This window comes from Rhipicephalus microplus, chromosome 8 (assembly GCF_043290135.1).
Source record: "Rhipicephalus microplus isolate Deutch F79 chromosome 8, USDA_Rmic, whole genome shotgun sequence".
Lineage (NCBI taxonomy): Eukaryota > Metazoa > Arthropoda > Arachnida > Ixodida > Ixodidae > Rhipicephalus > Rhipicephalus microplus.
The window spans coordinates 84,350,950-84,372,431 of NC_134707.1; positions in this window are offsets into that span (position 1 = coordinate 84,350,950).

The window sequence follows — 21,482 nt, forward strand, 5'->3', positions numbered from 1 at the left end:
TCCAAATCGCTGATTTACAATCGCTAATAATCAGGCTGTCGTCTGCACCGCTGTGGAGTACCGCTAAAGCAATGGCCATTTCTTCTGCAGCTTCGGATGATGGCAGCCATGCTGATGCCGTGACGCGAACCTTTCCTGTTATATCCAGGACAGCCATAGAGAAAGCAGGTCTCTCCGCCACTGACCGGACTCGCTGTTGATGTTGCCGCTGTCACTGCAGTCGTTGTTGTCGTAGCAGTAGCAGTGGTGGTAGTGTAAGCGCCTCGACTTTGCGTTGCTCGTTCACGGATAGCGGCGGGGGTTCCGAGCGTCCCCCATCGCCCCCGCTGTCTGACAGTGGATACCTGGCCGAATCAAAGAAGAGCACAGCCTCTTGGCTTCCATGCGCCTTCAAAATTGCTGCAGCTCTGCATTTGCGTCGTTGGAACCCGTGAACGGGGTGAATGTTCCTGGGGATGTTTTCTGTCAGTATGGCGTCCCTGACTTCCGGTAGCAATGCTTCCTTCAGTCCACGCGCCTCGTGATATCGAATCCCAAGCAGATCGAGAATGCATCTTCCCGTTCTTGTGCCAGACAACCTCTCGAGCTGCGCGATCCTCTGCGTTTCTGCTATCTCGTCGAGGGTGTTGTGCACAACCAGTTCCAGAAGCCGACGGGTTTCCGTGTACTGGGGCACACCCAGGGCTACCTTGAACGCTCGACGAATCGCCGCGTTCAGCTTCTCGGTTTCGCTTCTGTTCCAGTCGGGATACTCGGCGACATACGCTATGTGGCTCAGCGCATACGCATGTATGAACTTCGTCACGTTGTGTTCCTTTAGCCCTTTTCTTTTTTTCGCTACCCGACGCACAAGGTGCGTTGCGGCGGCCACTTTCTTTTGCAGTCGTGCTACCAGCTCGTGGTTCGCACCGTTCTCTTCCAGCCACAGGCCGAGCACTCGTATTTTGAACACCGTTGGTATTCGGGTCCCCTCCTTCGTCATGACGCGGATGCCCAAGCGACGGGCGTCCAGTACAGCCTGCGGGTGAGGTCCTCTCTTGCGTGGTCTATGCAGGAGTATTTCCGATTTATCGGGAGAGCAGACGAGTCCCGTGCCTTCAAGGTGCTGCTCCACGGCCCGGACGGCCTGCTGCATTCTCTCTTGCATTTCACCAACGCTCGTATTCGCTGTGGTCCATACGGTCACGTCGTCCGCGTAGATCGTGTGATTGATGCCCTCTATTGCGTCGAGACGGTCCTGTAGTCCTATCATGATGAGGTTGAAAAGCACGGGAGAGAGCACAGAGCCCTGTGGCGTACCCGCACCCCCCATGTCAACTGTTCGTGGTGGGGCACCGTCGACCTTCACCATCGCCTTGTGTCTGGTCAGGAAGCTGCTGACGTACCGGTGGAACTTTGAACCAAGACCTAGTTGGCTGATCATGTCCAAAATGACAGCATGTTATACTGTATCGAAGGCGCTTTTGAGGTCTAACCCCAGCAGGGCGCACACGTGTGTGCTTGGTGCGTTCATGACCTGTTCCTTGATTTGCAGCATAGCATCCTGCATCGAAAGTCCTTTGCGGAAGCCGATGATGTGAGTGCTGAAGGCATCCCGCTTCTCGAGAATCGTCGTCACCCTGTTGAGGCTGGCGTGCTCCATGACTTTCCCGACGCAGGACGTCAGAGATATCGGCCTCATATTTCGAACCTCAAGTGGTTTACCTAGCTTGGGTATTAGTATGACATCCGCTGTCTTCCATTGTTGTGGAATACGGCCTTCTTTCCAGCATGCGTTCATATACTGACGTAGCTTCTCGATGGCGTCATCATTCAGGTTCCTCAGAATTCGGTTGGTGATCTTGTCAGGACCGGGCGCCGATTTAGCTTTCAGTAGCTGGAGGACTGCTCTAATTTCCTGCATGAAAAATTCCGCGTCTAGTTCTTCGCTGCGAGCCCCACAGTATTCCATGTGACTCTCGCCTGCCGGGCGAGTGAGGTGCGTCTGGATGATCTCCTCCACGAAGGCCTGCGGGTGGTCTTTGTACTTGTGTCGCAGCTTGCCCATCTGGACACGAGTCGCCGTTTTTGTGCTGGCTGGATCCTGCAGGTGCCTCAGAATCTTCCATGTGCGCCCTGCACTCATGTTTCCATCCATCGTATCGCACAGCTCCTGCCATTCCTGTTCGCACAGACGAACGCACTGGGCCTCAATCTCTCGGTTGATATCGGCGATCTTCTTGCGTATCTTCCTGTTCAGTTTCTGTTCACTCGCTCTTCGCTGCATAGATTTCTTGGCCTCTACAAGATGCGCAAGCCGGCTGTCCACCCTGGACGGCTCGGGAACGCTGTCGTCGACGCTTCCGCGGGGCCTGTAGCCATCTTCAGGCTCTTTTCGCCTGTCTGGTCATTCTATTTCTTTTGTAGCTTTTTCTACGTCCGCGAGTAGTTTCCTGCACCATTCCCCGATATCCTCGATTGGCCCTTCCTGCTTCTATCGTTCTCTTTGCTCTCGAAACTTGTCCCAGTCCACAACTCTAGCTTTTTGGCAGCCGTCCATTTTGCCTCTATCCTCTCCCATTGTCATGCACAGGACTCTGTGGTCGCTCCCCAGATCTTCAAAGGTGTTCGACCAGGTGATCGCGCCCACGTCTGACCAAATGGAGAGATCAGGGAACGTGTCGCGGCACGCGCCCTGTCCAATCCGGGTGTTCGATGCTGGTTCATTGAGTAGAACCAAGCCAAGCTCATCCATCAGTACGGCTAGCCTCTTCCTTTTGGGCGAGTCGGCTCCATACCCCATTGCGTGCGCGGTGCATTGAAGTCTCCGCAGATTAAGAGGGGACTGGAGGTGGCTTTCGCCATCGGTTCACGAAAAAGGGCACCAAAGTTGTGCGTGAGGCCCCTTTTTGAAGGGGGGCTGTACACATTAAGCACGAATAGGCCGATCTTCCGGTTTCCAATGCAGGGCACGACCTCAATCAGGTTGTGGTATATGTCTGACTCCTCGCTGATATCATGTGAATGGTCGATAAAGGCCGTCCCTCTTTTAACTAGGGTACACACCTTTATGTCCTTCCGCGTGCATTCACCTGGAGAGCCACATGTCACATAGCCTGGTAGTGAGCCCGGTCGAAGGGTTCTTGCAAAGCAATCACGTCGGGAAGTTTGCTTTTCGAGAGAGTTTTCATATATTGCACCATTGTAGCTTTTTTGTTTTTGAAGCCCCTACAGTTCCATTGCCAGACGGTGCGTCTGCCGACCAACTTGCGGGACGCAGCCATGGTCGCTATTCAAAGGCGTTGGGGGAACGCGACTGCCCGTGCGTCCCTCCTTTTTCCGTGTGGGTGGTGTTGACATTGCTGCTTCTGTTGAGAATGGTCGATGTGTCCCCTCCCAATTCGTCGTGGCCTTGTCCTTCTTGCTGGAACTGCGCCGTCCCGCGTTCCAGATATTCGATGCGCTTATTCACGGCCGCATGTTGATTATTGACCGTGGCATACTGTGCGTTCCTTTCAGTGTCAGACCCGTTCAGCCGAATGAGGAGCGTCTCAAACAGTCGCTCTGTCTTGTTGGTTAGTTGGTCTACCATTTCTTCGATCACGTCTATCTTTCGGCCTGCCGGTCGTGCCCACTTCGGTTCTTGCGTGTGATTTTCAGCGCCTTCAAAATGTTGAGAATCACTTGTGCTCTTACGCTTAAAGCCCACCGCCACCGGCGCTTCATATTCACATCCACAGCCCATGTCCGTGTCCCCGTCTTCTACTGCTGAAGTTGGGTTGCGTTCATCGGCAGCTCCGTGGGACAAGAAGGCGCCAGAGGATAGGGTCTCTGCGGGGTGTCCTCCCATTCGCTTGAGGATTTCGTTCAGTGTCTGTTGTAGCTCCTCAATTTTCCGCGTTGATTTTTAATTCTGCTTTCTAGCCTTGGCCAACTCTTGTCTAAGCTCCCTATTCTCTTTTTCCATGTTCTCCATCCTCGCTGCCAGGCTGGGGTCGGCGGCTGCCCGCGGACGGCCGGAGAGAGGGTGACCCTGTGCGGAGTCCAGCTTTGTTCCCGTGACTATGTCACGCCAGGTGATTTTGCGCGGCCCTTTCTGTTTCCCGCCAGGTGTGGCCCCTCCTATGTCTTGTTGGGGGTGGTGTCGGTTCTCGCTGCGGCTTCTGCTCCGACTCCGACTTCTGCTCGTATTACGACTTTTGCTCCGCCTTTTTACCGGCGAGGGGGATCCGGATCTGGTTGAACGACCCATGACCTGTTGGGAGCGGGTTCTGGATCTCGAGCGACTAGGGCGGCCTCCTTCCATCGCACCAGCATTACTATCCGATGGTGACGGGGTTCGCTCTTGGAAGTCTCTGAACCTGGCCTCCAACCTTCTCTGCTTCACTATGTGCGGCACCTTGTATTTGGCCTTGCACATCCGGTCAGCCGTGGGGTACGCCTCACCACATATTCGGCACTGGGGCGTACACTCGTGTCCATTGATGGGGTTCTTTTATCCAAAAATTGGGCACAGTTTGATATCTGGTCTTGGGCACACGTCAGGTCTGTGGCCGAGCCTGCCACATTTCTTGCAGAAGTCTACCTGTTTCCGGTACAGAGATACTCTTATCATAACGCTGTTGAAGTAAACCCATGAAGGAACTCGGTTTCCTTCATAGAGCAGTATCACATCTGTTGTACTACTGAGCCTCTTCGCATACGTTAGAGAGCGGTTTCTTGTATTCACTAGTGCTTCCACGAGCTGATCTTGATTATATTTAAGAGGTACATTCCGTATTATTCCTTTTGTCATATTTTCAGGCGCTGGAACATATGCGTTCGTTTCGTACCTCTTTCCGTTGATAGTCAAAACCTTCATCTTGGTGATTTTCGTCGCTGTGCTTTCCTCCGGTGTGCTTATCACCAAAATGTTTTGCGTGGGGTTGGGGCACATCGTGATCATCTCGTTGTCGCCCACTCCTGTTCCGTTGCGTATCGCCTCATCAAGACTCGCACCACACGTGCTCCTTACATTCAGCCCATCCCTCGGTCGAAATATTACCTTGATATCGTCCCTGGGCAGTCTGGGCATCTTGCTTGCTCGTAGAACCTTGCTGACAATGTTTCGGCGGCCTTGGCGCATCGGGCTTTGTGAACGGGTGTCTTCTTGTCTCACCACCTTGTTTTGGCGCGCGCGTCCTCTTTTTTTTTGTGCAACTTCAATCCAGCCATCTGCAACGCTGTCAGCGTCTTCGTCTTCACTCGTGGAAACACGTCTTGTCTGTTCAGTTCTGTGGTCCGTGGCTTCCCTGTCTCTGCCTCATCTACATTCATCTCGGCTGTTCTTTCAGTATTAGAGTTAGACGCGGTATGCGCCAGACCCAACCACCGTTAGGCCTAGACGCTCACTCGTATAGTTCGTGCAGTTTGCAAGCCTTAAAGCTCGTAAAGCTCGCGCTCACCCAAAAAGCTGGTATCCATAGGTTCGCGATGACTTCATCTGTCCGATGGTGTGCCACTTTCAAGGGTAGAGTTTGAAAAATCTCCGGAAACATTCAGAAATCGACGGAGCCGATGTGACATGCGTTTGCTCCCACTGGCGACCGTAGCACCTCCGATTCTTGAATCACCCCCGTATTCACAAACGCTCCTCGACTTTCACCTTCCACTTGACAGAGTTGAGCACTGTGCCACCATTCGGCTGAAAATGGCGCTGCGCTAATCAAGAATCGCCGCAGATTATCGCTGATGTGCAGTGACTGGTCGCGACTAGAGACAACGCTCCCATCGGCTTTCTCAAGTGAAGGTGGAGCGTTGAGTAAAGGGACGTTCTAGAATACGGGGGTCAGTCTCTCATGCTTGAAAGGATCGGGATCATGCGGAATCGGTGACCCAGTGAGTTTTTTCAGCGACCGAGCATGTTGGTGCTCAACTCATCTAGAGGCCACCTCTCGGCCAATTCAAACGGAGCTTTGTACAATCGCCAGAAGCACCATGTCGTGATCTCTAAGGGACTAACATCAATCCTCTAGCCTCTGTACGTAGTGCCCAATAACACCTTCCGAGATTGCGTGCGCGAACTCTACAATAAGTGGATGCTGGGCGCCTATACGACGTCCACCGCCCCACGCCAGTTTTTGGTTGAGTGTCGTCAGCAAGGGAATCTTTCACGGAAGATATGATGCGGAAGTCTTTTCGCAAATGCTGCATCAGCAACGCATTGGATAGAATGCAGGTCGATGCACTGTGGGACGTAACTATATAGAGGAATAGACGTCGTTGCTCTCAAGTTTGAACAAGACTCAGTGACAGCACTTTGAGGCCTTCCGGCGTTTAACTAGGTGAAAGTAGTTTCAAAATAAAAAGGAACGTCATATTGCAGCTTGTTGTGCCACGTATTTATCAAGGTAAGGGTGCACGGTAATATTTTGCAATTCTTCAATACATACCGTATATTTGAAGTCTAATAAGAGACGAAGATTCTTAGCGACTGCACGGACGCGCAAAAAAAAGTGGCTGCCAACTCAGTTTAACACCCGAGCATGATGGCTGATTTGTTTCGCCAATTTCAATTTTGTGAGGCAAGTGTATCACTGCCGTGGCGTTTTGGAAAGGCTGACTCAATATAGACTCGCTCAATTCTGTCCGGCACTGTCGTATTGTGTGGAAAAAAACCCGGTTAGCAAGAAAAATATCTGATTTGGGGTTGAAAGGAAGCGTGCTACACTGACGACTGCATGAACGTGTCGCGTGTGGTCGTTTGCTGCGTCAGCTTGACAGCAGCGCCGGCCTTTCACGTGGTTGCCCTCGCCAGAGTTCGTTTGGCCAACCAGCTCCTGTTCCGACAGCGAGAGTGGGCTTCATTGGTGGATGCTGTCGGTGACGTCATTGCTTGAGTGAAGGGAGAGAGGGGACAGGAGCTCAGTCTTCAGTCGGCTGCTGGCTTCAGTGTGGAAAGCACGTGCGCTGCGTTGGTGAAAAAAAAGAACGCTCTCTTGAGTACACTGATTTACTCTCATGCCCATCAACCGTGCCCCAAACGTTAATGATTCTATTTCGCAGGCCCATGAGAAGATCCAGAGAAGCTCGACCCTCCACCGCCACGTCCTCCTGGTGGAGTACCTCAAAAAGTGGTCCAGGTGCGACGACTCATTGACCGCCCATTCATCCAGCGATGAATAGTCAACCGCCGATGGCGCAAATCCAGCACTGGCTCCTGGTGTTGGACTCGAGGTAAGTGACGCTGAGACGTCCGAAAGACCTGATACCGCAAGTGCTTTGCCTTCTGTTTCAGATGACGAGGCGGAACCGCCGTGCAAGCGTCCCAGACTGGACGACTTCCCTGGCGAGTGGCAAAGTTGGGCGCACAATTTGGGGACCCTGGAACCCATTGTGGGACCCAGCGGCTTTGCAGACGATTTCTCGGACGAAGACGATGGCAAGGCCCACGCACTTCGAGCGGTGCCTTTACCCGACTGGCTGGACATATTCAGAGAGGTAATTGAAGACCCTCTTCTGGATACGGATATTTCTTTTAACCATGAAGTTTAGTGTTCTTTTGTGGTAGGTATTTGCATGTTGTGTTTCTTGATCTGTGTTTGCGAATAAAGTGTGTGTTTCATCATGCGCGTATTATTTTTAATAAAAGATTAGGTCTAGTGTACACCGCAAATAAATCAATACAGACGAAATAATTTGAACATTACAGTTCAAGTACGCCTGTGTAAACACAAACACACGAATCGCAAGATAGAGTCATAAAAAGAAAATGTCATTTATGACACCACTACACATGACACAAAAAAAGGGTCAGAACCTGAACTTCTAGGCTCATGTCTTGATCCAAAAAAAGAAAAAAAAGCAGATTCATAACGACGGGGTCGCCCTCCGTCTTCGTTCATCGGGGGGAGGGGGTTATATTTGCCTGCCCTATTTAGTGTAGGTGTGGTTTGCTATTTTCCAGGTGCTGGTTGCCCGAAATACCAGGTTTTAGGGGCGTTCACCAGAGTGCGAGCACCCACAGAGACTACAAGCTTTTTTTTTTTTTTGAGACCCCATATCGTGAGATTTACACAGCCTATTCAACACTGCATTCGTTCTTTTTTTTTCGTATATATAGAAGAAATGGCGCAGGAAGATATTTGGCTCAGTCTGTCATTTTTTTAAAAAGCAAAGACAGATATGAAAGGAAAATTCTCCTTTAAACCTCTGGCTGTTTATTCTTGTGCCTTGCGAATAATAAATGAATTGTTTAAACTTACTTTCTGATTTCGTCCTTATTGTTCTAGTATTAAGGTTGTCATGCACGGCAAGGCTCTGGTTTCCATCTTTCAGGCTTTGACAGTGTGTGTGCCTCTGTGAATTTCGGATTCATGCCACAATTAAAACAGGGATGTTATTTACACCATGTAGCGTCTATATTCAAAATCCTACTTCCGCCGCCACCCCCATTAACCACTCTGGTGGCTGTATTCGTGTGGAGTGGAAAGAAAACTATGCGACTAGCCAAATAAGATAATCACCTCGCTTTGGTTTTTTTTTGTTTTTTGTTCAAGGTGGGTGGGGGGATATTACTCCTGTGGCTCGCGTATGCCACGGGGCAACAGAGAGTTTATTTTGACATTTGTAAGGCCCGCTCCAACTTGGCCCGCAACATTTTCTTGTTTCAGTAATGCGTTTTCTGTTCCGGAGCAGAACTTCCATCGTCTGAAATAGAAATTGTTGTTGGCCTAGTTATTAGCTTGAGTGCCCTCTGGCCAAGTTCAGCCTCCTTAATAACATTCATAGACCGTGTTTTCACTTTTAGAAAAAAAAGCAAGTAGGCATACCTCATGTGTTCACCAACAATTCAAACTTGCTCTTACAATGTGTTACCAGTCCATTCATCAAAAAAAATAAAGCGTAGACTTGAAGAGAGCCACGCCATATTATATTCATTCAAGAAGGCTGAACTTGGCAAAAGGCTTGGGTATGTGGGGTTTAACGTCCGAAAACAAACATATGTATATGAGAGACACCGTAGTGGAAAGCCATAAAATTTTGACAACCCGGGATTGCACCCACATCGGAGCACATGGCCGTGCAGTATTCTTGCCTCCATAGAAAATGCAGCCGGAATCTGATCCTGCGGGTCAGCAGCCTAGTACCTTAGGCACTGGACCACCACGGCGGGGCCACGATATAATCAAAGAGGTTGCGTTACAGAGCCATTTCAATACGTTTGCACTGGAACGCATCAGCGATGTTTTCGTCTGCTGCAGCCATCCTGTGCTGAACGGAGTCAGCACTACCTCATGAGCAGATGCAGGGAATTCATCAACTAGCCTTGCTTGACAGCTTCACTTTTCCGAAACGAATACTGTGATGCTGCTAGCGCCATGTTGAACTGGTGTAAGGAATGCCAAAGTGCAGCGCCTTCCTGAACCGGTTCCCGTAGTGCAGGCTAAACGAATGGGCCTTCAGCTGCTAAGCGGAGCATGCAAAGGTGTGACGCACACACAAAGCAGCTTTTCTTCAGCGCACAGGTGCGCTGTGTCTTTCTTTGGTATTCAATTTTTTTTCACGCCACTCAGTTAAGGCAAAAGTGAGGTGGCAGCGCGAGTTCTATATGTATATACCTGTAAACGCACATTTGCTGGGGCATTCGTGTCTTCTCGGAGCTTTCGGCAAACCACCACCACGCTTTCGCGTGCGTATGTATTTAGAGTTCCGATTTCAGTTGCTTTATTGCCAAGTTGGTCACGTGGCTTTAATTTAATTAGGAGATTAGTGTGAAGAGAGTAAAATTACGTCTGCTCTGTAGTCTCTCTGGCATCATTTGAATGCGGAGTGTCAAGTTTCATAAAAAATTCACTTTTGCCGAGGTTTTCGTCAGATATTAATAATGTCGTATCGTAAGTTCAATGACACCTTTGATTTTTTGGCAGCTCCTTCAAAAGTATATATACGATTATGCGCAGAAAAAAGTATTTTATGTCCACTTCGACCATGCGTGGTTCTTGAAGCGCACGTTTCCTTTCGGATAAGATGCACGCCTTATCCCACAGCGTGTTCGCCGATTCGAATGTCGATTTGGTTTTTTGGACAGCTAGCTTGGCCTTCGTCATATTGTCACGAGGTCAAAACAGAGGTCTTGCCGCAGTGATTGAGACACCGGAAGCAGGTCGGTTCTTTTATAAAACGCTCAAGGGAGTTCTTCTTTTTCTTCCAATTTAATGTACTTCATTCGAGGAGCCAAAACCGTCAAATCAGTAGGAGTCACGCCATGGTGTGAGATTCCAGATCGACTTCGGCCGCTTGGCTTTTTTTTAAACGTGCACTTTAATCTGTATTATATGTAAGGCGCCATGACGACAGCGGACAGAAGGTGTGCACACAGCGTCCGACTTGTGTTTACAAAGTGCGTTAAACCGCCTTACGCGCTAAATAGGGAAAACTAAGACGCCTTCGCTCATCATTCTTACACCTAAATATAAGCCCAGTGTTACTACATTTTGCTCCCATGAAAATGCAGCCTTCCTATGCGGGAATCGAACTGAGGACTTCGCTCCTAGCAAAGCAACACATTAACCTGCTAACTTAGTGGTGTGCGTTGTTTGCAAGACCTGTACGCATAGACCCTCAGCGCGAACACGCCGCATAAATCTGTCTATATATATACATTGGGTGTCGATGAGAAGTCTACAGCGATTAGCTGAATAAAACACTTGAGGGGCTCACGGTATGGTAGTTTAAATGTGGTGTATCAGAATAGCAAGCTTCACCATTGTCACACTACAAATGGTTGTCTTGGAAAGCCAATGCCCGATTCCGAAATGTACCGTGGTTGTCTACTTGCTGCGTTTTCATTTTACAAACGCGCTTTTTTTTATTATGAGTATGCCCATCGCTTTTTCCGGTGATCTGGTGGCGGGAAACATACCCCGGCATGACTTTTCGTCTTCCAGATTAAATCAGCCAAAGACATGCTAATATACTTCACTGGATTCACCTGGGCGTCGCCTTCACTCGCCACTACACCCACCTAATCGGCAGTGCGGACAGCCCGAATTGTGAGCGCTGCCAAGTGCGCGAAACTTCAGCTCACATATTTTGTGACTGTGCATTATACGTGGCGCAAAGAAAAATGCTAACTGCAACGTTGGCAAGCATCGGGCGAACGCCATTGAGTGAAAGCCACATATTGTCAGCAATGAACGACCAAACAATGTCAAAAATTGCTACAAAGGCTGTTTTAGATTTTATAAAAAGCACTGGACTAGATACTAGACTCTAAGGCACTATGCTAAGTGGCTACTGTACATGCGCACCACCTCTTGTTGCTCCAATCATCCCCCTTCATCCCTCTTTTCTTCCCCCTTCCCTTATCCCATGTGTAGAGTAGCAGGCCAGAGCGAACTAGCTCAGGCCGACCTCTCTGCCTTCTAATAAATTCTCACTTACTCACTGGCCATTGCGTATCCTTCAGTTGAATAAAAGTTTGTAGCACTGTGCACGACAAATTTTTTTCTACGTAACGACACCGCGGAGGATCGGCGAACTTCTCGGACTGCTTACATTGGAAACGGTGGAAATTGAAGGGCAGTTTTCAAGTCTTCGTCATTTGTAAACTTTTGTAGCTGCTCACAATGCAGCAGTATGTGTGCGTGCCTGCTTTAGCCTCACCGCCATCCAGCGACGATCGCCTCGACTTGCCATTCACAATGCACGAACTCGACGCTGCGATTTCTACGTCCCGACGGTCGTCCGCACCAGGGCCTGACGGAATTACTTATTCGGCTCTATATCACTTCAGCCAGGAAGCAAGGCAGGCTCTCTTGTCGTTCTACAACTCTACGTGGGAAACAGCGACAGTACCAGAGAGTTGGAAGTGCAGCCGCATAGTGGCCTTATGGAAACCAGGCAAGTGTTCACACGAGTTGTCTTCTTATAGACCCATTGCCCTAGCCAGTTGCATCGGTAAGGTGATGGAACGCATGGTGCTGGCAAGATTGGAATGGCTGCTGGAGAATAATGTCGGCTTACCAGATTTTATAAATGGCTTCCGTAGAGGTAGATCATCTATTGATGGTGTTGTAGATCTAGTTTCTTCTGTTGAAAAGGAAAGACAACGTCGGAGATTGGTAGGGGCGATTTTCTTAGATATAAAGGGCGCGTACGATAGCGTCTACCTTGAGGCCATTCTTGATGCACTTGAAGACATCGGCGTAGGGGGCCGACTACACGCATGGATAGGGAGCTATCTCAGAGGACGTACCATTTTTATGTCGACATCCGGCGGTGACACGGCCAGGCACCTCGTAAGCCGTGGAGTTCCGCAAGGCGCCGTCCTGAGCCCCATGCTTTTTAACATAACACTCATTGGCCTTGAAGCTGCGCTTCCCGACGTTGTCAGAATCGGTGCGTATGCGGACGACATATGCATATGGGCATCTGGAGCAACGCGACCACAACTGCGAGCAAGGCTACAACAAGGCACATCAATAACATCTAAGTACTTACGTCGTCAAGGCCTGGAACTTTCAATAGCAAAATGTGCTGCATTGGCATTTACGAAGAAATCAATGTCGCGGTACCCAATCTTCCCTCACGGAGCAGTGATTCCCGTGGTTAAGCACCACCGCTATTTTGGGGGTCGTAATTGATCGCAACCTGTCCTGGTCAAAGCATGTGACTGTGCTGAGAAACAAACTAATCAGTTTTGTGTATGTTCTTCGTGTTATAGCAGGACTGAGATGGGGCCCTTCGGAGAAAAGTCTTCTGCAGTTATACAAGGCATTGTTTGTGGGCTATATAAGGTACAACTCACCTGTGCTTTCCAGCATGCGGGCAACGTGCCTTCGTACTTTAGAGAGCCTTCAGGCACGAGCACTGAGAATATGCCTTGGCCTACCACGGTGCACATCTACGTCTGGCACTATAGAGGAGTCACGCACCTACCCTATACAGGTCTACACGTCCTGTGAGCCTCTTCGAGTGCACCTTCGTCTGCTGACCCGACATGCACAGCACCCGTTATCTTCGCTAAAAGTGGACCGACCAGGCTGTACCTATTCGCGATGCCTCAATACGCATAGGCACATGATCCCGTCAGGCTTTGCACCTGCCATTATCCCTGCAGTGCCTCCATGGACATTGACTAAACCGCTAGTGTGCCTTCACATACGTGGAGTTTCGTATAAGTCGCATGTTTCTTATATTGCCCTCAAGCAACTCACCTTGGCACATTTAGATGACCGATACAGCGACTCTGTGCACATTTACACCGATGGATCCGTAACTTCATCCGCCTCAGCTGCAGCCTTCGTGATCCCTCAACTCGGTATTTCCCGACAGTACAAATTAGATCATAGGTCATCTTCGACAGCTGCAGAACTTGTTGCTATACAAGAAGCCATAAAATTTGTGAACGACCAAGCACCGCGTAAATGGACGATTTTGTCTGATTCAAAATCAGCGCTTCAAGCTATCCATTCTTGCTTAAAAAGAGGCCAATTTTACGAGTTAACGTTAGGAATTCCAAGCATTTGACCTAACACAAAGGGGCGGTCACTTGATTACACTCCAATGGATTCCTGGACACTGCGGCCTGGTTGGCAACGAAACAGCCGATAGCGAAGCAAGAGCGGCAATATACAACGCTCCTATGTACGTCAAAGTACCCTACTCGCGAGGTGACGTCAACACATTGTTGAAATCACTTATGCGCGAATGCGCTGCCACTTACTGGTTGCTACCAGATCACCGGAACAAGCGCCTGCGGGAAACAGACCCCAGTATGACTTTTCGTCTTCCAGATAAAATCAGCCGAAGACATGCTAATATACTGCACCGAATCCGCCTGGGCGTCGCCTTTACTCGTCACTACACCCACCTAATCGGCCGTGCGAACAGCCCAAATTGTGAACGCTGCCAAGTGCGCGAAACGATAGCTCACATATTTTGTGACTGTGCATTATACGTGGCACAAAGAGAAATGCTAACTGCAACGTTGGCAAGCATTGGACGAACACCATTAAGTGAAAGCCACATATTGTCAGCAATGAACGACCAAACAATGTCGAAAACTGCTACAAAGGCTGTTTTAGATTCTATAAAAACACTTCATTATATACTAGACTCTAAGGTACTATTGTAAGTGGCTACTGTACATACGCACCCCCCCTTCTTCTTCCCATCATCACCCATCATCCCTCTTTTCTTCCCCCTTATCTCCTGTGTAGAGTACCAAGCTAGAGCGAACTAGCTCAGCCCGACCTCTCTGCCTTCTAATAAATTCTCACTCACTCACTGCCTATCGCGTATCTTTCATTTGAATAATAGCTTGTAGTACTGTGCACGACAAATTTTTTTTCTAAGTAACGAGACCGCGGAGTATCGGCAAACTTCTTGCACTGCTTTCATTAGAAACGGTAAAAATTGACGGGCAGTTTTCAGGTCTTCGTCATGTGTAAACATTTGTAGCTGCTCACGATGCAGCAGTATAGGGCTGTGCCTGATTTCCCGAATGAAGAAGGAGCGGCGCCCATAGCGTGTAAAACGCGAGGTAAGCGCCCTCGCACGGGCAATCGGAAAACCCAGCAAGCGGGGCCCATCCGAGCGATCACAGCTTTGCCCTCTTTGTGCTAGGGCAGCGAGCGGTCCTTTGAAAACTTGCAAACTAGGATGGAGGGATATGGCTGTACTCTTTAGATCGGGTGATCGGGCGTAGACTACCTCGATGCGCGCGCCCCCGCTAAGAGTGGGTTCGGCGTTTGAAATAACAGGTGCCGCCTCCTTGGCCTTAGCGGCTGCATGGCCACCATTTTGACTCCGCTCAGTCACTTCTGCGTGTTCGCTGCTCCCGGGTAATTGTGCCAGCGCTAGCTTTTTTCCGGTTTAATGCGCTCGCTTCCGTCACCATGGCGGGTATTGCGTGCTGCAGGACACTAATCATTGAAGAAAATCTGGAAGCTGTATCGTTTCTCAAGAGACCCGAAATGAAGGCCTTTTAAACAGTGAAAATCAAACATGACAAGTGGCATCCGACAAAGAGATCATCCATTCACAACGTAAGTTTTCAGCCGGTATCCCACAGGCATAACTTGTTCCGGCACCAATTTTGTGTAAGCAAAAGACACGCTGACGGCTGTATGCCTGATTCTCATGTGCACGAATCGCGTATTTCACTTCGTAAACATTGCTTGCTGCTCTTGGTTGGTATTGTATCTGCCCTTCATTCTTGGTCCCACTATTTGCGATGAGAACTTTATCATGAAATAAACATTACACGTGTTTCTCTGCAGATGATATCCTTGTTTTTTTGTAATATTCACTTGTGGGAATATAGCTTTACGCAGCGGCGTTTTCGTACTCATTGAAGTTTGTAAAGGCGATCGGCCTTTCCATCCAAACAAAAATTTCTATGATTACAGATTCACGAGTCAGACCATTATCATTATCGAACATTTTAGCTCAAAGTTATTTTTTATATCTCTATCCTCTTTCCGACCCTTTTCCCCACCCTAGCAAACCAGTTCTTCTAGGTTAACCTCAATGTCTCTTACTTTTATTTATTTCTATTTTCGTTCGAAGTTCCTCGTGAGTGCACGAGTAATAAATAAACAGGGGGAGGGGCTCCCGAATGGGCTAAACACTGGAGTATAATAGCCGAGTTGTTTCGGCAATTTTAGTTTCATCAGTCATGTATTTGGCTTCCGCGAGGTTTCGGAAGGGCTCATTCACATTAGGCTCGCTTCAAAGTGTCTGGCACTGCGGCCTCGATAGGTAAACAAACCGTTTGGCTCGACAACTTGCTGTTTCGGGGCTGAGAGCAAGCGCCTTGCACTGACATTGGCATAAATAGGTGAGTCAGGTGATGTCGTTTTCTGGGTCACAGCAACAGCAGCACCGGCCTCTCTGGTAATCGGCCGGGAGGCCAATGCCTAGCCGCAGGAACATCTTTAGCCAACCAGAACCTGTTCTCTGATCGAGAGCGTGGCTTACGGGCTGGCGCTGCCCATGACGTCACTGCGTGAGTGATAGCAAAGAGGGGACGAGAGCTCGGTGGCTCGGTCTTCAGTCGGCTTTTTCCCCACTTTTCTCCCTTTTCCCTTCCCCGCAGGCACTTCGCCGTGCTCCCGACCATGTTGCATAAATTAGGTGCCTTTTCTCATTTTCTAACCACTACCACCACCACAAGTCGGCTGCTAGCTTCGGCTTTGAACACATGAGCAGTGCGTTCTACAAAAGGATTGCTTCCCGTAAGTAGACTTCTTTACCGTCATGCGCGTCAACAGTGCCCCGACAATTGAAGATGTTATTTCGTAGGCTGAGGGGAAGATGCAAAACACCTCGAGCCTGCTTCGCCACGTCTTGCTCACGGAGAGTTTCAAGATATGTGTCCCGCGGGACGATTCCTAAAGCGACGATTCATCGAGCCATGACTTGTCCAGTGAAGATTTATGGATCGATGAATCGTCGACTGATCATGTCGTCGGTTCGGCACCTGCTGTTTCCAGTGCTGGAGTCGAGGTAGGTAATGCAGAGGCGTCTAATGGACTTGATCGCGTCTGTAGGGTTTCACTGTCTGTTTCAGATGGCGACGCCGGATCGCATGCAAGCGTCGCAGGCTGGACAACTTCCCTGGCGAGTGGCGACGTTGACAGACGATTCCGAAACCCTGGCGCCCAGACCAGGACCGAGTGTCTTTCAGGACAACTCCTCAGACCGAGACGACAGTGACGCCAAGCCAGTACGCGGGGCGCCGTTAGCCATTGGGCTGAACATTGGCGGGGAGGTCTTCGAAGGGCCACTTCAAGATCCAGATCTTTCTTTCCTTGAAGAAGTTTAGTGTAATTTTGCTGCATGTGTTTGCATGATGTTTGTTTTGATCTGTGTTAGTAAATAAAGTGTGTTTCTTGTGGCGCGAAATGTTTAAATAAACGATTAGGCTTATTGTACAACAAGAATAAAGCAATACAGACGACAATATGTAGGTAGGAAATTACATTTAAAGAATACAGACATACGAATTGCTAGACAAAGGCGTAAAAACATCATTTATGACATCAGATATACACTTAACACCAGACACAAAAATTAAGAGGTCAGAATCTGAGCTCTTGGGTTCAACTCTTGACCAAAACAGTAAACGAAATCAGATTACGAACGATAGAGGCACCCTCCGCTTTCGTCCATCTGGAAGTGGGAAGGGGGGGTGCATTTGACTTCACTATATTTATCGTCGGGTTCTATATTCATCGTCGGCCATTCGTTCAAGTGAAGTTCCCCGAGATGCCAATAAGTGCACATTGGCGGTTCATTCTACGGTGAAAGCTGCGCATAAGCTGTAGAAACGAAAATCTGTCTAGCGGTGCCTACTGGCTCTTTTTATCAGTTAAATCGCTCGCAGCGTCGTACGCACGCCGTCGGCAGCATTTTGAGTTTACCCTCAGCGCAATAGCGGAGGTTAAAAGAATGCCGTTACCATGCAGCAAACGTTTGTTGCGGATAGCGCCTTATAGTTTAGCGGGACAGCGTTTACGTGACCCAGCTCGCATGGTGGCGCCACCTATCAGAGGGTTGAGAAGTAAGAACTTGGAGAAGGAAATTGAGAATGTGTGCCTGTGTCACCACGCGAAGTATGGTTACAAGTTTATTTTAGTATTAATGAAAGGAAATAAGTTTGAACTACCAATCAAACGCGAAAAAAATACGTTGCCGATTGGTTTACCTATATATTGTAGTTTGGCCTAGACTCGTTCGAAATGCGATGCTATCTCAGAAACTACGCCAACTTATCCGTAACACTCCGTAATAATGAAAGTAATAGTAATATTGAAAGTAAATAAATATGAACAACGCACCAAACGCGAAAAACTCCAAGTTTCCGATTTGTTTACATTGATGTTGTAGTTAGGCCTAAACACGTTAGAAATGGGAAGCTATCTCAAAGACTGTGCCAACCTATTTGTAATGCTCGTTCGTAGAAGCTAACTGTAGGCAAGCGAAGCCAATTCAGAAAGCCGTTTGCCGTGAAAGAAAGTGAATCTTTCAACAACTACGTCACTTCAAAGTGGGCGTCCGACAGCGCCGCCATGTTTTAGGTAAAACAGCACGCGTATGGTAAGCGGAACAGGCAACGTACGTATCTGCGGATGCACACTACGATGACGGTACGTCCGGAGTATACCTGTTTCATAGATTGTTGTAGTAGCCGAGCATGCTCGATAGCTTCTCCTGAAACATTTTAATTGGGTGTGCCACGGAACACCCGAGAAAAACGCGGAAAGTAGGAACGTGAAAGGGCTCGCATTCGCCAGGCATATGGTGCAGTCCGGGACGGAAAACAGGCCCGGGAGGCCGACCGGGGCTGCACATTCCAGCTTTCGCTGGTTAACCATTTGTACGGAGTGCTTGGGTGGTGGTGTTAGAGGGGTTTCAGCACGCCCTGCTCCCGCAGAAAATACATGCCCCTTTTGAGATGCCCTTGCGTCAGTCTAACACGGCGCTTTAAACACTGCATTCTTTGTTTCGTACATATGAAGAAATGGTGCGGTAAGATATTCGCCTCTGGCTTTTTTTTTCCTAAGCAAATCGCAAGGGTACCAGATAAAATTGCCAGGTCTTCGCGGAAACGCAGCACAGTCACAACGAAAGTGTGAAGAGCGGCATTTCAGTGCTTTTTTGTTATACACTCTTTTGGTAATTGCTACGAACACACTGGCAGTGTGCCTATTACACCGTAAATCATCGTAATTTCTATGCGGTAGGCAGGAATTGACTATACGCATTTTTTGGAGAAGCGTGGTACCCACTAAATACTTGGAAAGAATCTTGCGGAATTTTCGTGCTGCGGCTGACGACGAGAAAAAAGTATGCCTGAAGACGTCATAATTGGTGGGTAATTCGATGACCCACTGGTCACGCGAGGCTCATTGCGTGACGCCATTATATGTTGCTTTTGTTTTCTAAGGCGTATTATTACTCATCAAACCTTGATTCGTTTCCCGGCATCAGGCTCGATCCCCGTAAGTACTTGGTGTTTTTCATTTACCAGAATATATATGTCGAATTGTTATTTTAAGAAACGCGATGAAAAGTAGACCTTTTTCTCACATACCGGTCATTGGCAGAAAAAAAAGTGAAATTCTAGCAAGAATGCGCAGCTGAATTGAAAAGCCTCCATTGCCATCGTGAGCGTTAGCCGCGGCGCCGTTGGGGGCTGGGCAAGGCCTACAGTGTATTAGCAACGCCATTTTGCTTCGGTTATCTTTGACAGTCTCCTGTTTTATGTTTTCTATACCCTTCAGAAATGAGTGGTAGTGGACGGCAGTTCACGAAGAAAAAAGTTATCGAGAATGCTGAAGCGCAGGGTGGCATCCAGGTTATCGTGGCGAAATTCGCTGCCTCCGAGAAAAGCATCTCATACGTGAGGAGCCAAAAACAGCTCATCACATCTTGCAGCGAGCAAAGAAGAAAACAAAGACAGTTTCATTTCGTGGACAGACTGCAGTGCACCCCGTACTGGCAATGCTACTTGCCTAATTCGTCCGAGAACTGCGTGCAAGGTTGCCACCCGTAACAGCGAAGTGCAACAGGGTAAAAGCTCTCGAGATAGCGCGAGACTCTGCGCTCACGAGGGTACGCCGATTAATGAAGCGGGAAGACTTAGCACTGAGTGGCGTACTGCCATTTGCCAAAAACTGCCCGAAGATATCGATAAGAAGCTGGTCGAGTATCAGCGTTTCGCTGACAGTGTTGCTACATGGGCAACACTGACTAAGTTCTGATCTGGTTCGATATGCCTTCGATCGCTAAGACACCTAATCAAGTGAAGCTCTTGACAACGGTAATTCACGATTCACATTGGTGCTCGCGTGCGCAGCCGATCGAACGAAGCTACCCCCTGTTATCATTTTCAAAATGAAAAGGCCAACTGAAAGAAGACCCTCCTCGAGATGCTATTGTGAGAGCGAACGAAAAATAATTCTTTAATTAGTCTCTCATGCTTGAGATGATCCGGATGATGTGAAATCAGGGACCCCGTTTGCGTTTTCAGCGACCGAGCATGTTGGTGCTCAACTCATTTAGAGGCCGCCTCAGGGACAATTCAAACGCAGTTCTGTCCGATGGCCAGAAGGACCATGTCGTGATCTCTAGGGGACTAACCTCAATCCTCAAGCCTCTGGACGTAGTGCTGAATAAGACCTTCCGAGATCGCGTGCGGGAGATTCTACAGTGAGTGGATGCTCAGCGCCTACAACTTCCACGGCCCATAGACCATTTTTTGCTGAGGGCGTCAACTAGGTAATCTCTCCCGGAAGATATGGTGCGCAAGTCTTTCCGCAATTGCTGCATCAGCAACGCATTGGATAGAATGCAGGTCGATGCACTGTGGGACGTAACTATAAAGAGGAATAGACGTCGTCGCCCTCAAGTTTGAACAAGACTTAGTGATAGCACTTTGAGGCCTTCCGGCGTTTGACTAGGTGAAAGTAGTTTCAAAATAAAAATAAACGTCATATTGCAGCTAGTTGTGTAACGTATTTATCAAAGTAAGGGTGCACAGTGATATTTGGCGATTTTCAATACATACTGAACGTTTAAAGTCTATTAGCAGACGCAAATTCTTAGCGAACCCATGGACGCTAAAAAAATTGCCTGGTGACTCAGTTTAATGCCTGCGTACGATCGCAAATTTGTGTCGCCAATTTCAATTTTGTGAGGCACGTGTATCGCTGCCATGGCGCTTTGGTATTGCCGATTCAAATTAGACTCACTCGATTATGTCCGGCACTGCGGTATCATCGGTAAACAAAGCGGTTAGCTCAAAAAATAGCTGTCTTGGGGTTCAAAGGCACCGTCCTGCACGGACGACGGCAAGAACGAGTCACGTGGTGTCGTTTGCTGTGTCACATAGAGTGCCTCGACGCGAGTGGAGCGCGCGGGCATCAAGGCACTTAGAGTCACAGCGACAGCCTCTCCAGTGGTTGTCCTCGGCAGAACTCGTTTAGCCAACTAGCTCCTGTTCCGACATCGAGAGAGAGCCTCATTGGCGGGCGCTGCCGGGGACGTCACTGCTTGAGTGAAGAGGGAGGGGACAAGAGCGTAGTCTTCAGTCAGCTGCTGGCTTCAGCGTGGAAAGCACGTGTGCTGCGTCGGGAAAAAAAGAAAAAAAGGAACGCTCCTCTGAGTACACTGCTTCACAGTTATGCCTGTCAACCGTGCCTCGAACGTTAATAATGCTATTTCGCAGGCTCATGAGAAGATCCAGAGAAGCTCGGCCCTCCACCGCCGCGTCCTGCTCACGGAGTGCCTCAACAAGTGGCCCATGTGCGGCGACTCATCGTACGACCATTCATCCAGCGATGAATCATCAATCGCCGATGGCACAAATCTAGCACAGGCTCCTTGTGTTGGACTCAAGGTAAGTGACACTGAGATGTCCGAAAGACCTGATACAGCAAGTGCTTTGCCTTCTGTTTCAGATGACGAGGCGGAACCGACGTGCAAGCGTCCCAGACTGGACGACTACCCTG